Raw genomic sequence first — 17,385 nt, forward strand, 5'->3', positions numbered from 1 at the left:
ATAACCCCCAAGTTCCGAGCTTTTAGCGAGGGAGCTATCCGAGCATCACCGATGGAGATGTATGGCACTGAAACCTTAGTTAACTGTTGACGTGACCCAAATAAAAGGAACTCTGTCTTATCATCATTTAACTTCAGGAAGTTTTGTTGTGTCCAACGTCGAATCTCTTGGATGCATTTCTCAAGTCTTGCAATAGATGCATTGGCGTTTTCTTGAGAAGATTTAAACGTGATGTATAGCTGAGTGTCGTCTGCGTACACATGGTAATTCAGATTAAATTTGAGGATGATGTCACGAATCGGTAAAGTGTACAGCGTAAACCACTGCGGGCCGAGTACCGACCCCTGTGGCACAGAGTAGTTCAAAACAACAGGGTCGGATATCGCAGTGCCAATACATACATGCTGAGTTCTATTGTGGAGATACGATTTGCACCATGCTAGGGCTGTGTCCTCTATGCCAAGGTGATTCTGGAGCCGAGAGAGAAGGATGTTATGATCAACAGTGTCAAAAGCAGCACTCAGGTCTAGCAGGACTAGTGCTGTAAGGTTACCATTGTCCATAGAAGAGAGAATATCGTTGCTCACACGGACTAGTGCAGCCTCGGTCCCATGGAAAGGCTTGTATGCTGACTGGAACACGTTGGACAGGTTGAAAGTATGAATGTGATCAGAAATACGTGATGACACTACTCGTTCGATGACTTTTCCAAGATATTTTAAGTTTGCAACCGGTCTGTAGTTTTTAAATATCTCCTTGTCCAGGTTTGGTTTCTTGATGAGCGGCCTGATGTAGGAAACTTTGAGGCTATCGGGGAAACAACCGGAACTGAGAGATTCGTTTACAAGCTTAGTGATGTAGGGTACAAATATATCAATGTTTTTCTTTATCATGGATGTTGATACTGGATCCAGCTCACAGGATTTTGAAGGAGATTTCATAATAACCCTTTGAATCTCAGCAACAGTGGCAGGCTCAAACACAGATAGTCTACACTCTGGTTGAAGATGTGGCAATGTCTGCGGCACGTTGTAAGGGACTGATGAAAATGATGAGCGGATGTCTGAAATCTTGGTGACAAAGAATTTCTGGAACTCGTTTGCTAAGTCCTGGTTATTGTAGGTGGATGGAAGGACAGGGGTTTTGGGTTTGAGCAACAACTTACCAATTATCTTGAAGAGCTTCTTTTGATCTCCTGAGGATTCTTGTACTTGAGATGAATAATGGATGATCTTTGCCTGGTTGATCAAATTCCTAACTACTTTACATTGGTTGCGATATTCTTGTCGTTGTGTTGCCAATTTGCCATTTTTCCGCCACTTCCGCTCCAGTTGACGACAGATCTTTCTCGCTGTACGAATATCATCATTGAACCAGGAGACTTCAGTTCGGACCTTGACTGATCTCGTTTTCCAAGGTGCGTATTTATCCAAGATGTCACTGACTGTACTCTCATATTGGCTGACATAGGAATCCAAGCAGTCATGATCAACTTCTAGATTTGCTAAATGTAGGTCATTTTCAGCAAAATTAAAAGACCCATTTTACTTTTATGCAATTGTAATCCAAGAGACCTGCCTCTTTAATTAAAACCATTATTTCAACTCACTTTGACACATGTGTGTGACGTCACAGTGTATTGATAAAAGTCTGGATTACTTTTAGGATACTTAACATGTAGGCTCAACTTTAGATTCACCACGATTCTAAACTCAACTGGTTCGTGGTTCGTTAAAATAAATTGTTCAACTGGAAACATGATGTACATGATGTAAACTTCAAACCAAGCTGCAAATCATTTTATCTTTCAAGTTGCAGGAACATTTTCCAGTTAAAAATCACTTTAATAGTAGGATAAACCCTAAGTATTGTAAAACTGTTTAAAGGATTTGGGTACTTGTTGTAACAGTATTACAATAAACTAACACTGTTTGAAGATAATGATAGTAGAAAGCTTCCCTGTACTGTAACCGATATACCGCTTGAAATGTAGGTGGTGTGGTCGTTGAAGCCCAACTGGGAGATACAATTATAATAATACAATTATAATAACCATGACAATAGGGATACAGACTTTCCTGTTTGCCAAGCTAACGTATGATGTTAACGATTAAATTGTGATGCTCTCAACCATTGTGATTGTTGAAAGAGGTGCCAAGGTACATGTACAGTATGTATAAACTCAAAATTAACCTCTTTGGGTTTATTTTTGCTAGCTTTATTCATGAATTATCAATGAAGAACAAAGTAAAACATTACAACACAACTCATGAACTAAAAGCTCAGGAGTCCTATAAAAGTTCTGAAAAGTAGTGTAAAGACTAAACAGGACATGGTAAAAGGATTCATGAAAGATATTATTTATAATAGTCTACGTAAATGAAGCTAATTTTTTTTTATTACATTTTTTATTAATGGTTTATTTTATTCAACAATATTTAAAAAAAGACACTGGCAGTAAAAAACTGAATCATACTGGAACCATTTCCAGGCATGCTGAGCCACATCCGACCACGCCCTTGATCGGTAACTCCTTGATGACATGACCGATCAGACAGTGGGATATGAAGCGGCCGTTGGTGTCTGCTTGCAGGTAAACTGTGGCGGGGAATTGGTGGTGGTTGCCTTCTGCTTTCTTTTCTGGGGACTCTTGGGGGTTGCCAACAGCTTCAATAGCGGACTCGCAGACTGAAAATTTATAATCATCGCAACTCCAAACTTTCCAATAAGTCAACGCAACTATCTTAATTATGACAGCGCAAGAACCGCGATCATCCGGTTCACCCAAGCCCCAGGCATTATATTCACATGGAGTGCTATCACTATACACCCATTCCCCATCTTTGAGTGAACAATCAATCCAAATGCTACTGAAGTAGTCATTTTTGTGTGTGCTCTCTAAACATATCCCAATAAATAAACCGCTCCTCTTCCTTAAAGTTAGGCACTGCCAGACCACCGCCGAAATCCTGACAAGTCTTTGTGGCGTTGCTCCATGACTGTTGGTTATTGTTGAAGCAATAACTTCAACCATTAAACGCCACCCAGTCCGGGCAAATAGAGCCAATGGCATTACCAATTCCAAAGAGTAACTAAACTATGGCCAAGGAAATCATCTCAAAGATCATCAATGGCCGTAAAAAGGCAAAAAGAGAAATAATACACAGGTTTTGTTTTACCAAAGACACAAAAAAGTTCACTGAGGCTACATACACGTATGTAGAGCTCTGTAGATTTTGTTGTAGTGACATCTGTTCTGAAATCTCCCTCAAGATTCACTAGTCAACAGTCGCCGATTAACCAATGAAACGTTGACAACAAGTTTTGTATCAAATGCAAGAGGAAAAAACCTTCACAATAGACAATTAGCGTATAGATGTGAAGGCCATCATGCAGTTGTAATAAAGAGATTTCAAAGGAAACCGTTTATAAAATTAAACCCTTTGCGCATTTTTAATTCTACGTTTTAAACATGGACTATAACGGATTATTGATATAGCCAATATTACTATTTTTGTACAAGAAATGTAAAATAAGGACTGATATTTTAGTAGTATTCAATAAAACCTTTTCCGTTTTCTACTTTGTTGGCAAAATTCATACATTATCAATTTAAACTGATATTGTAGATAACCTATGTTGTTGTTTTTCTCCACCAAGTAACTGGGTGGTGGTTGACATAGTGCATCTACACAAATATCTCATGTACATGTACAGTGGTGATCTCGAGGAAGTACCCATACGAGGAACGTGTGCTCGCAAATCACTCGAAGCAACTCGTTTACCACACTCGAGTTTTGCGTGCAGCAATCGAGCGAGTGCGAGCGAGGTTCGAGCAACTTTCGAGCGGTGTCGAGAGCTATCATTTTGTCCCCAAAATTCCACGCGATCAATGCCTTGCGAGGAGCGTTCATGCGTAAAATCTGACCTCGGGGATACAGTGTCAAAACCCAATTGTAGTTGCCTGACGTGACCGCAAACACTTTTGCGTCGTAACAGAATAATGTAAGTAGGCTCAGTAGCAAGTTTGAAAATTAACTTCCATTAAGAAAAATACAGGGGCGGGAACTTTACAGCCCATCAACGTGTTAGCTAGCGAGCCGTGCACGCCGTGTTAGCACGGCCAGTTGGGCTGAAAACACGGCAAAAACATGATGCACGGCTTGGGTGAAGCATGGTGAATCCGTGCTGTCTAATAATTTCAGTGAAAATTACTGAACTTCTTTTATTATTTTGTTGTTGTTGAACAGTTTAAAAACAGCAGTGAGTAAATATAGATTTGGTTTTACCAGATTTCCTTCTTCTTTTTGAATCAAAATTTCAACGACGCAACCATAAAACAATCACTCGAAGTTGCCTTGAAAACGTTGACCACATTGCGACCACACAAAACACAACGCACAAACCACACATTACATCCACAACGCACGTGCAAATTCACAACGCAAGCGAGACACGCAGACTTCGTTTTAACAGTCAGTCGTCGTCATCGACCGTCATCGGCAGGCAGCATGAACTCCATGCACGCGTGTGGTATGATAGAGGCGAATTCACACGCGTTTTCGTTCAGATTATTTTAGGTACCAATCTCATCTCCACGATCCTACAAACTATCGCGCTCCGGATTTTTCTACTATGACGTCAGTATCGGTAACTGAGAGATACGCGGCGCAGTACACCTTTTACCCCCATACATTCTGCAGTTGCTTGGTGGATTGGTTCCGCAGTTTTTCCCAACTCGACGGCAGCAAACATGACGATCTTTTTTCCTTCTAGAAATTCAAGGGCACATCGTTTGTTCGTTGTAGAGTTTGTTTGAAACATCGAGACTTTTTTGGATTTCAATGTTTGCATCTCTTGGGTGTTAATGCAGTTGACAAAACGATGTTTATTTTCCGCCCGAAAGGATCAAAAACTGGTTTATGTTTCTTTTCAAATCTTAAGTCGGTTTTGCTGTATAGACCTCCCAAATTTATTTTTCAATGCATGGTACGTTTTTTTGCCCAGTGGAACTACATGTACTTAAATGGCACTGTCTTTCGTAACTGTTTGTTCTTTATTCTCCGCAGACTGTTTACAAATTGCCTTTGACCCAGTTTCAACAATTAAACAACCTATAAGACTTAAACGTTATGAAACCTTAAAAAGTACTAAGGAAAATATTAATTACCATGATCAGTCAGTTTAAATTAAGCAAACAATTATGGTACATGTTAATCACTCTTGGCATTTTGGTTGGTTGCAAATATTTGTGTGAATCATTATTTTACATTAATTAATTGATGTGTTTAAAATAAATACAACAATAAATAAATACAACAACTATTATCAGCTTCTTTGGCCTATAGTTCTGAAATCAAATGGACAAGAATGGATAGAAAATTTGTTGTGTGCTACGCACACGTTTCTATTTTTTGTAGTGATTTTAGGTTGCACTCCCACTTTTTCAGTTTGCACTCCCACTTTCCAAATTCCTGGCTAAGACACTGCAGCCCATTTCCATTAAACACATTACAGAGTGGGAAATGTATGATTACTTATTTTGAAATAGGCTGTTTACCGGACGGGAATTGTACAATGAACTCCCGTTTACAATTTACGGGGCTGGAATTGTACAATCCACTTCTATTTCAAAAAAGGAACACAACAAAACTTGGCTGATTTTATTTACTTCATTAATAACAATTACGTGACGGGAATTCTACACCGGTACTTAATGCGCTTCCATTAAAAATGTACAGGGCGGGAATTCTAATAATCCTCCGTTGAAAAAAATTCAGGTATATAGGCTACGGGCGGCAATTAAATATTTGTTACTCCATTAAACAAATCACGGTAAGGGACCGGTACTTAAAAAGTTACGGGCGGGAATTCTACAATCCACTTCCAAGCCCAGTTCCCGGATGGTCATCGGTTCCAGCAGGACAACGATCCGAAACACACCTCAAATGAAAACAAGGATTTCATGAAGGCTAGAAAGGATCAACTGGATGCCAACGCCTGCTGAAAGTCCAGATCTTAACCCAATAGAAAACCTGTGGCACGAGTTCAAACACTTCCTGCCTCGTCGAGTCAAGCCCACTAACAAGGAGCAACTCGTCGGTGGTATCAAGCTGTTTTGGGAAACAAGAGTGACTCCCGAATCTTGCAAAAGATAGATCAACCACATCCAAAAAGTCATCCCGGCAGTGATAGAGAACCAAGGCAGAGCAACTGGGTACTAAGTCCCACAAACAAACCGGTCCAGATTGAATCTGTTGTTATGAATATAAGTCCAATAAATAAAAGAACCCGCCCACACTAGTTAGTGTTTTCCTTTTCATGAACGGCTTGTTTCCCCATAAAAACATGCACATAAACACAATAGAAGTAAATAATTAAACTTGATTTACAAAGAAAATTTATAAATTAAAAAACCTTTCCGATTTAAATTACTTATAATATATTTCTTCTTTTTAGCAAAATTGTTCATTTAATGTAAAAAAAAAAAAAAAAAAAAAGCAAAACCTGTTGACAAAAAGCCTTCTGATAAGGTCTTAAGGGATAAAGTTTTTAAATTCTTTCTTTCGTTACAAATTGTTTTGTTCTAATGTTATCAATTTTAGAAAACAGAACTTTTCAAAAGGAACCGACAAAACATTGTAGGAAACCACGACTTTGTTCACGGATGAAGTCTATATTACATCTGTTTTTAAAGGAAAGAAAAATAATTGGTACCCCTAAAAAAAATGTAAAAAATGCTTACAGAATTACACGTGCTGCTATTGTTGAAAAGGTGACCTATAACAAAAGAGGACTTTAAGGCCCCCGGTTCAGGAAGGGTCCCCGGTTCTGGAAAGGTCCAAGTTGGAAATCGTGTTCAAAACCAATGGAATTGTTGCTAAAAAGTACAAACAAAAGAGGGATATAGTAGGTCACCCTATAGGTCTCCAATTGGGGGCTGGTCATTTCACACCCTAGCTCCAACAAAGTCGCCTCCAAACCAGCTCGTCCTGTTGGACAGGCAGAAAAATGAAACATCCATTTAAAATTTACTTGATCGTTAAATTTGAGACAACGATAATTGGTGAAAATAAATACATTCATATCTAAAGGAAACGTTATTAAATTTTGCACAAAAATCGATTTTAAATTAGCTTTAATGAAGTTAAAAGCGATGACAAGCATATAACAAATTCAACAAACAACAAAATACTGATAGGCAGGAAATCCCCCCCCCCCATATAAATTATATTATAAATTAATTGTTTTTACCCCAAAACGTTTGGTAATGTTCCCAAAAAGATATGCTTTCTTTAAGTCAGTTGCCACGCAGCATTTGGAGATTTAAAAATTATCTGTACAAAAAATGTACATCTTAACACATGTATAATGTGATACTTTATTTTAAAAAATAAATAACAGAAACATGAAGTCTTTTCTAGATGGAGATTTCACATTAGGCCTACATGTACCTCATTAGGGCAATACAAAGTTCACCATTTATATGAGCTCTGTTTTAAGACCTCTCTGACCATGAAAACGTCCCACTTCAAATGATAAAACTTATAACAATTAAGAAATTCATATTATCTCCTTTGAATTCATACAATATCTCGATTTATGATTTGGGCCTTAGGAAGAATTCCATACCCCACTCCTGTCACCTCTGCATAGAAAATAAAAATCAGCCTCGCAGAATCATTTGTAGTAATTTTACTTGCAGTCTCCTTCGATAACATGAAATGCTGTAACAGTCTGAGAGCCGGTGGGGGACCAAACAAGCGGGAGAAAATAAAAAAAAGCCAGCTGTGCAGAATGATTGGCAGTCCGAACGCAGAATGTAATACATTTCACTTTGTACGCCGCCATTGAAACTACACGAGGCCCAAGTTATCGCTACACGAGGCCCAAGTTATCACTGCCGCAGCGCAGCATGGCTCAGAAAGCGCAGTGCAAGCACTAAACAGGGGCACAGTGAGTGCAAAATACACGTAGCAAGTAGCGCGATTCCGATAATGTTCACGCATTCTGTACATTGCCGTAATTTGAGACCAAATCCTGCGGCCAAGCCGTGAATCTGTACACTGAAGACGCTTAAGTATGGAACGATCGAAATCATGTAGATGGCAATTTTTGTGGACCAGAGATCGTGTTAAAACAACGAATTCTGACAGGTAAATCTCCGCGTTTTGTCAGTGCTCAGAACATGCCTGCATCCCCCAATGGAAATCTAATATATTCTTTTTTTGTAACAAAGACGCTTTTGAAATCATGTAAACCTCACTACAAAGTAGTGGTACACTTTTCAAAACCTTTTCTACGTAGCCGCTAGAGCCTGTATGGTACCGTCTTCAATTGGGTTGATCTTCAGTTAGAAATCAACTTTGTCTTCACGGGTCAGTGATCCTCGAAGAGCCCTCGTAATTCCTCGCTTCCCTGTGATTTTTACAGCTGTGTGGATCGTGCGATTACGAGCAGGTTTCGAGCGAGGGGTTTGGCTTTTCGAGGGGTTGAATTTGCCCTCGATAAAACTCGAAAAAATCTCGTTCTCGCTCGCGGCACTCGCGTGTTTTGGGGGTACTTCCTCGAGATCATCACTGTATGTAACTGTTACTTTGGATTATGATTGCCTTCTGGCAAGGGTATAGTTTTAAAGCAATTCAGGTACACACATGCAATATTAACACTTCACCATGCAAACCACAAATCTGCTGTTAATAATTTTGTATGAATTCTTTTGTTAATAATTTTGTATGAATTCTTTTGTTTTGTTTTACAGAAAACACTGCAATGTTGAATATCAGCAAGTGGTGAGCTTAGGACTATCTTGGCCGTTCAACTGCTGCCACTGACATCATGTTTGGTGGCAGCAACACGAAGGACATTTCCAAACCCTCGTGTACAGTACAGTGGAAGGATTTTCGTATCCACCAACGTATTAGGCAGCTTTGCTTTGCTTTGGTTTATTTGTCTTCAGTCATAACAATTTTCCAAGTTATAATGATCCGGAGGGAGTGAGAAATAATTTTATAAGCCATAATAATTTACGTATAAATGTACATGTATATTATTTCATTTTGTTTCTTTCAGAGAGGTGGGTGGTTCAAATTGATTAATTTAATTTGGACCACCCACTCCTCTGAAAGAAACAAAATGTAAATTACTCTGGCTTATAAAATTAGGTGTGTGGTTCAAATTGATTAATTTAGCACTTATGTGCAATAAACTTGTCCCCTGTTGTCAACAATACACTATGATTAACATGGTAACAACATTCAACTTGGTTAGCAGAAATATAAAAACAAAACAAAAAAAGAGAAGCCTACATGTATACCTCCATAACAACGACAACACTAAAACTGTATGTATTTGCAAACGACAATAGTTTATTTTTCAGTTTTAAATATCAAAATTGAAAAAAGGTTGCCTAGTGATAGCGAAATCATCTGAACATTCCGTCATCAAAAAAAGTTAACTATACAACCCTGTCAACGCCCCTCCCCCTAAAAAAGAAAACCTAAGCCATGTTATGTACCTAGTTAGCTGTGGTTCTCTTTGTAAATTGTAAATTAAGTTGTACATTAAAAGAATATAATAAAATCATTGTGTACAGACCATGTTATTCCGTTTTTAAACAAAGTTGATTGTACTACCCTGGTTACCCCCCCCCCCAAAAAAAATATATATATAAAAAATAAAATAAAAAACCACATCAATGTGTACAAGCTAGGGCCCAATTTCATGGATCTGCTTACTGTAAACAAAGAATCGACACTTGCGGAAGCAGGAAATTCTGTGCTTACGTCAAGCGTGTTTCACAGGTTACCAGCAAATTTTGGCTTTTGCGGGTCATGGGTGCATACTTGGTTTATACCAGGCATTCTACGCTTACAAATGTAAGCGCAGAAATATAGCCTTTGGACGTAAGCAGAGAACGGTGATCATAGCGCACAATTTGGTGGTGAACAGATCCATGAAATTGGGCACAGGTCATTCTTTCTTCAAACAAAGTTGATTCTACTACCATGGAACCCCCCCCCCCTACCAAAAGAAACACCAAAAAAATCAATGTGTACAGGCTAGGGCCCAATTTCATGGATCTGCTTACTGTAAACAAAGAATCGACACTTGCGGAAGCAGGAAATTCTGTGCTTACGTCAAGCGTGTTTCACAGGTTACCAGCAAATTTTGGCTTTTGCGGGTCATGGGTGCATACTTGGTTTATACCAGGCATTCTACGCTTACAAATGTAAGCGCAGAAATTTAGCCTTTGGACGTAAGCAGAGAACGGTGATCATAAGCGCAGAATTTGGTGGTGAACAGATCCATGAAACTGGGCACAGGTCATTCTTTCTACAAACAAAGTTGAACCCACTACCTTTGAACCCCCATCCCCCCCCCCAAAAAAAAGCTGCTGCATCCTTTTCCGGCTGGTGAAGGTTGATGTCAATGACACGGGGGTTACACATCAGCTGCGGATGGAGTTGTTTTCATGTCTTGTCACCCTGCTGACAATGAACAAGTGCATTGTGCATGCATTCTTTGCGTATCTGTTTAATGAGAAATAAAAAACAAAACCAAATAATCGTTATGTGGGATTTCTTGAAAATTTACAAGGCAGAAACACAATCTCGGAAGGTTTGACGTAACACCACAGACTGACAATCTCTCTTTGAGTTGGCGTAGTTTTGATAAGAACCTTACAGGAAAACGCAAAACCAGAACAAAAGGAGTCCACATGCAACAAAACCAAGGGGGCAGGTTTTCTTTATGTCTGATAGAAAACATGACCTCCAACCACCCCCCTCCCCCCAGATCTACACCTAGTACAAAACTGTTCAGGTACAGATCGGGGTGGGGGGGGGGTTCTTGCGATTCAACACCCCATCCCCTCCCCCCCCCCCCCCTCCACCGTGAACAGTTTTCAAAGGGGCAGCTGAAAAACTAAAAATGAAGAAATCATCTGCTCCTCTGAAAATTTGCATGCATAGGCCTACTACTTACCTAAAGTGCTATTGAGAATCTTAGGTCTCCATTTCTAGTTCTGGCTAGCATGTCTCCGCCCTGCATTGTCTTCGTCCTGCATTCTCATTGTAGTGTAGAGCTGCGAGTTATTTCTGTACAAAAAAATATAAAAACAAAAAATAAATAAATAAATTAAAAAACTAGTGCTGAAAAAGAACTGGCCTTATTTTACAAATGCAAATAGTAAACACTCCATGTAATTAACCGTGCCAAGCCAATAAACACAGCTATAGGAAAACTTCACACTAAACTTCTCTGGAATTGGTAATTCCTGAATTAGGAGAGAAAAAAATCTGAATGACCATGGATGGGCAATTATATGGATGGGAGTTTGAACATATTTTTGAGCTGTGCCTTAAAAAAAAAAGCGAACAATTCTTAGGCAGCTTTGGCAAAAACAATGTCCAGCAATCCAGTATAGACCAATATAAATACATGTCAGCGAGGCCTGTTAACTGTAACAATCAACTTTTTAAATGGATTAATATAGTGTTCACACATGGTTGAGCATGAACATGCCAGAAAGTGTAAACCAGGGCATAAACATGCCAAAAGCACTTGGGTGGCTACATGGATTCATCACTCAACAGAGTCAATACACTATGTAGATATTTTATGGTAGTCGGGTCAGATTCAGAGCATGCACATTGTGTCATTTGACAACAAGATGTTGTTCCTTGCATGAAAAGGGTAGAGATTGTTTACTATTTTTTTTATTACAAATACATGTACATGTATTGGGCCTGAATTAATAATGGAGATAGTTTCTCAGTAGTAGATTTTTAAAAATTATTAACAAGTACTTACCAGGCTTTTCTCCCTCTCTTTTCTGTAATGCCACTTCATTCTTTTGCTGTTCCACTGCCACTTGCGACCAGGGCCACGGCAGAGGGACCCCGTCGACGTCGTACTCGTAGCATGCACAAGCAGCACTGGCTGGAGCCTGGTGGTAGAAGATGCCCCTGAATTCTCTCGATGTTTAGAGGTTTAAATTTCGGAATCGATCCAGGCTTCTTACACAAACTTTGAAACGTCTAGTGCATCCACAAACAACCAAATAGTCGGCAGTATTTATAGCTGATACACTAGAAACAAAAAGCTTCGTAGCACACACGCACGCCTGTAGTGTGGATGAAAACGCATACACAACACACGGAGTAACATGGCGTAATCTTTGTTTACTCTCGTTGCTTCATGGGTATGACATCACCATTTTTTGACCGCGTTCATGACGTCCGCTGGTTTACAAATCCGCTTGGATTTCAGTGTTGGTTTAATAGCCGGGAACCAGTACAGGGCGGGAAATTTCAAAATCGAAGAATCGAGGTCAAATTTTTTCGGTCAAATTGTAGAAAATTATTTGGAGAAAAACATGACCACAACAATGAATTGATAGCTGAACACAACATAAACAAGTTCTGATAGTGATTTTAATGTAGGAGTACCGTTATAGTCCATCTTTAAGTCAGGATTACAGCTTACTTTGTATAGCAAAATCAACATTAAGGACCTACACACGTATTGGTACACTGATCTATAAATAAAATGCAGAGCCACAGACCATGGACAACAGCATGGACTTCCTGCACGCATGATTTGAACAAAGCTCAAATATCACAAGTAAAATCCTGGCAGTGGTAGCCAGCATTGGCTTTCTGAACATGCGCAGGTTGGTTTTTTATTAACTTCACAATTCTTGAAATCTGTTAAGTGTGGTTCAACTATCATTGTTATACCTTGGTAACAAACTGTGAAGTTTGATTGGTCGAGAACCAACCATGTGACGCGCAACAAAAACGCATGTTACATGGCTCGACAGGTCGGGTACCATAAAATGATGTAAACCGGTGTACATCACCTTGATCGTTCCCGGAGTTGGTCGGTTTCCAGCGCTGTGTACGAAACAACCGCGGGTTCGAGGGAATTGTTTCTTGTTCGTCTGCTTATTAAACAATGGATCGTCGTAATAATGTTTGAAGATGACAGAACTTCGAGAAGAGGAATAACAATTATAGGTATAACAACACAATTGTTGCATGCTGTGACTGGGGTCCATGGGTTTTGTACACTCTCGAGGGAAAATGGCACCCTCGAGTGTACAAAACGCCATGGACCCCGTCACAGCGTGCAACAATTGTATAATGTCATTGTGGCTTTGTATAAGGTTGGAGTCAGACCATTCAAAATACAAAGTCTGGGTTTCATTTCATCTAGGAAAAAAAACCTCTGGAGCCAAAACAGGAAAAGATAGGCAACTCACCCAGCTCATACTTTCCATGTAGGAGTCAAAGTATAAGATTCATATTTATATTTTAGGAGATGAACTTTCTTATTTACATTATAAAAGCCATTTTGAGAATGGAGAGTGTCGTTTGTAAAACAATACGGTTTCCTCCTCAGCCTGGCTAGAAGTGGGACATGGACGAGCAATCTAGTAAATTTTGATTGATTAAGGTGAATAAAACATGTACTTTCTGTTCATCCCCTATTGTATACTACATCAATGGTTGATGTTTTTATTAAACTGGCTGTTTCCCCAGTACAGTATATGTTATTTTCAGATTGTGACGCAATCTATTTTTAAAAAGGTCATAACTTTTCAACCAAACATCACACAAGTGTGCAAGATATGTCAAAATGAAGCTTGTTGTAAGTTCTTTTCAGCTACATGTATGTATGTGTAATTAACCCAATAAGTTAATCGTCCCCCTTGTGAGCCCATTCAAAATGTTAAATTCGTCGTTATTACCAGAGGCATGTGGCAGCAGTCATTTTGGGAATGGCATTTGAAGACTCTGTCTGAGTCTGACTGTGTGTTACTTTACTGTCTCATCCTGACGAATCTCCTGCCTGCTTGGCCATGAATTGTATTGTACAAACATAACATCACTGTGGTCTACTACGCTATGACTACCAGTAGTATTAATTGAAAGGCATGCATGTTCGTGCAAGGTTGTTGGACATTCTGTTTGAATCCGGTGTGACTGCCAGGAGATTGTTGTGCACTCCCCCCCCCCCCCAACCCAACAACTATACGGCAGACTGTTGTCAAACATGACAAACTTATTCTGATAAAAACAGCACCCTCTTTTGAATGAAATTCTTTCATTCAGTTCAGCAGTATAAGTTACAATACAACATAATTTTTCAATTCCATCGCTGGGGACAAAATCTTTGTGGAGGCCAAGACAGACTTTTCCCTATGATGGCATGAGGTTTAATAATAATATGTCAACCCTTCTAGTCTTGTCTTGTCTTGTCCTTAAAACGCACAAACCGCCGCCACTGTGGGCTATTATATTAAAGTACACACCCACCCATGGTGCCTACAGAAATTAAGGATAGTTCCAAAGGCATTAGCCTTGCTCAAGGCAGTCGAATTATTCACTCCGAAAAAAGACCGCCGCTGTATAAACACCCACCCAAATTCACTGTGCATAACATCGCACGACACGATGCCCCAATAAACACTATCTGCATGCGCCGGCCGTCAGACCAACAGCCTTGTAGGGTCTGTGTTGAAGCCACTGACCTCATTACTATAATAAGCGAAGAGTTCCCACGGTCAGCTCACTACCATAATGCCCGCGAAAGACGATGTTTACATCACACACCACCACCACGGATGCTCATCAGCGAGCATGATAGGGTCCAAAGGTCGTGATAAGGGAAGTGCGTGATTGGACGTCAAAATGAATAATTCATTTGCCTCACATCCTGTGTTGTCTGATAGGTCTGACGAAAGATATACATATTCATGGACTGCATACTAGCATATCCGAGAGCCCTCCCATTTTTTTCATGAAACACATTAAACCCGGAAGTTACAGACCCGACAAGGCTGTCGGCCTGACGGCCTCCGCATGCGGTTAGTGGTACGAGTGCGGATGACTTGTGTGCACAGTAGTCGTACGATGTGACAGTGTGTAAACGGGTGGGTCATGCGGTGTGATCGCACGCACCACGCACAGGGTATACGGGTGGGTTTACAGTGGCGTCTTTTTCGGAGCGAATAATGCGACTGCCTTGAGCAAGGCTACGTAGGCATATGGTTGGGTCTGCACTTTAATATAGCCAAGTGGGTTGTGCATGGACAAGACAGTGACAAGACAGGACAAGACAAAAAGAAGGAATGTGCAATAATTTGTTGCCATTTTAAAATTGTAGTTTTGCCATAGCTGTGTGATTTCTTTTTACTTTTTATGGTAGGCTATTTCTTTGTTTTCTTCGGTTGTTGCCTGTAGGGAGTGCAGTTGTGCTTGTCACTTGTCTTTCAGTTTTGATGTGTGAACAAGGGTCCCCATTTAGTGGGCCTGTGTGCCTGTTCAGGGTTTCCCTTTTGCACCGATGTCATTTTATGTGTACGTGCAATGAAGATTATAAAATATAAAATAAAATAAAGACCAGAGGGGATAACTTTCCGTATGGTGCCACCACTTGTTCACTCATTTTACAACAAAAGGGATATCTCATTGAGGTAAATTAGATACTATATTATTTCATATCGAATGAAAAAGTGGTGGCGCCATACGGAAACTTTCCCAATTGGATATCTTTCTGTATGGCGCCACCACTTTTTCACTCATTTTTAGAAAAAGGGATATCTCATTGAGGTAAATTAGATTACTAATTACTATATTATTTCATATCGAATGAAAAAGTGCTGGCGCCATACGGAAACTTTTCCGCTATGGCAAAACTTCAATTTAAAAATGGCAACAAATTATTGCACATTCCTTCTTTTTGTCTTGTCCTGTTATTTCATATCAATGAAAAAGTGGTGGCCAGACGGAAACTTTCACAATTGGATATCTTTCCGTATGGCGCCACCAATTTTTCACTCATTTTTAGAAAAAGGGATATCTAGTATCTCATTGAGGTAAATTAGATACTATATTATTTCATATCGGATGAAAATGTGCTGGCGCCATACGGAAACTTTTCCTCTCAATTTACAAAAACAAAAAACATTAAACAATAATAACAAAAAAACTTTATAAATTAAACTACTTATTATTACAAACCATTTTTGTTGTTCGTCAGTTCGTTGAACAAAAATAAACAATCACAACTTTTGGGGGAAACCTAGGAAATAACCTACAGTCTATGGGTTTATATGGGTTACTTTATGTGCTCGGACTTAGGTAATAGGTAAGTTCAAAACAATTAATTGAGCTCAATAATTATGTAATTGTAAACACTCACCCGTCCAAAAAGTGAAAAACTGAATTCTGTGCACCGCACCCTCTCTCGACTCTCGCCCCGCCGAGAAAATTCAGACGATACGACTAGTTGTCAATAGGGGCCGCTCTAACTAAATAATGGTGGGCGCCACCTTGCGACCGGGCGGGGCAAGTAAGGGAAAGGGAATAATAATGTATGGGGGGGGGGATTTGACTGTACATCAAAATCTATTGCCACCCTCCAAATTTGTCCTGATGTTTTTTTTTAAAGGATTCTCTTTTTTTAATCGATTTAGATAAACAAAAAATTGAAAAACACTACAATAGTGGCAACTATGTTGATGTACAGCTAAAAAACTTGCGGTAGGAGGGGGGGGGGTTATTGCAGCTCAATCGGAAGAAATCGAAATAATTAATGCACACGTTATTTTGCCACGCTAGCCGACGATGTTAGTGAATAAGAAATAGTTTCATCGCTTAATGAATATCATTCTTAAAGTCCACCATCCTTTAGTATTTTGCTCTCAATAATTATTGAAAGAGATGAGAAAAAGTTCGCTATTAATTATGGAGGCCTACTTTTTTGCCAGCTTTAATTCGAAACAAAAGTTAAACATTTAAATACAAATCTTATTAACACGTAAACTTTAAATCTGATTTAAAGGTATTATACAAGATTGTTGAGGATAAATCACCGTTGTTTAATAGTTTGAAAGCTAAACGAGTCCAAAAAATTATGAGTCATTTCTTTGTGAACCCTCTTCAAATAATGAAACCTTTTCTGAAAAAACAGTCTCTGTTTCTTTAAATGCAAAAGGACGAATTATATGAATATGCTGAAAATAGTGTGTGACTTTCAGTATTCTGCTTACTCACACAATGGAAGCTAAAGCCACATTTAATGTTGTCATATTTTATGGCTGAATTGATCGTCCAAATGAACGAAATGGATGCAAGGTACTTGTGTCAGTTTTCAGATCGATCATTATTATTATAGTCAATAATATTTAACATTGGCATTAATTTTGTTTTAAGTTTCTTCTGCTCCCGTTGTTCATCAAAAATCAAAATTCTAGATCACAACACAAACAATTGTTAATCGATGATGAAGCTAAATCCAAGTGTACCGGTTTAAGACACGACACATTGGTCGCAATGTAATTGTATAACGAGCAATATTGAGAGGTGTTGATAT

General features: G+C 39.2%; 1 protein-coding gene across 2 annotated transcripts in view; it reads right to left on the reverse strand.

Annotated features, from left to right (window-relative positions):
- The window catches only part of LOC117297407 (choline transporter-like protein 1), a 43,759-nt gene extending 27,473 nt beyond the window's left edge, over positions 1–16,286 (reverse strand). For both annotated transcript variants that reach the window (XM_033780427.1, XM_033780425.1), the window contains exon 1: positions 16,213–16,286. The gene's annotated coding sequence lies outside the window, so the exon portion shown is untranslated. The remainder of the gene's footprint in view (positions 1–16,212) is intronic.
- Positions 16,287–17,385: the final 1,099 nt, after the last annotated feature.

This window comes from Asterias rubens, chromosome 12, assembly GCF_902459465.1.
Source record: "Asterias rubens chromosome 12, eAstRub1.3, whole genome shotgun sequence".
Classification (NCBI taxonomy): domain Eukaryota; kingdom Metazoa; phylum Echinodermata; class Asteroidea; order Forcipulatida; family Asteriidae; genus Asterias; species Asterias rubens.